The sequence below is a fragment of the Gekko japonicus genome, unplaced genomic scaffold (genome assembly GCF_001447785.1).
Source record: "Gekko japonicus isolate JY-2015 unplaced genomic scaffold, Gekko_japonicus_V1.1 scaffold899, whole genome shotgun sequence".
Classification (NCBI taxonomy): Eukaryota; Metazoa; Chordata; class Lepidosauria; order Squamata; family Gekkonidae; genus Gekko; species Gekko japonicus.
The window spans coordinates 24,226-24,583 of NW_015163113.1; positions in this window are offsets into that span (position 1 = coordinate 24,226).

Sequence of the window (358 nt, forward strand, 5' to 3'; positions counted from 1 at the left end):
GGGGGGGGAGGGAAGGAAGGAGGGAGGGAGGGAGAGAGAGGATTTCTTTCCCCAGCCAAAGAGTTGTTCAGTTCAGGTCCTGGACTGGGCTTTTTTTTTGTTTCTTGGGGGGGGGACAGAAGAAAGGAACCCCCCTCCCCTCCCATTGAAGGCACACCCTTGATTTCTTGCAAGGGGATGGGGGGGGAGCAGCTCGCTAAGGCAGAAGAGCCGGGGTTTGGTGTTTTTTTTTAAACAGGCGGCAAATTAAGCCAGGGAAGTGCGATTCGCGACTTAGGTGCAAAGCCAGGGCGCAGTAAGAAGCCACCGGGAAGCCGGGAGAGGGAATTGTCTTTATTTAAACGAGGGAAGGGAAAGA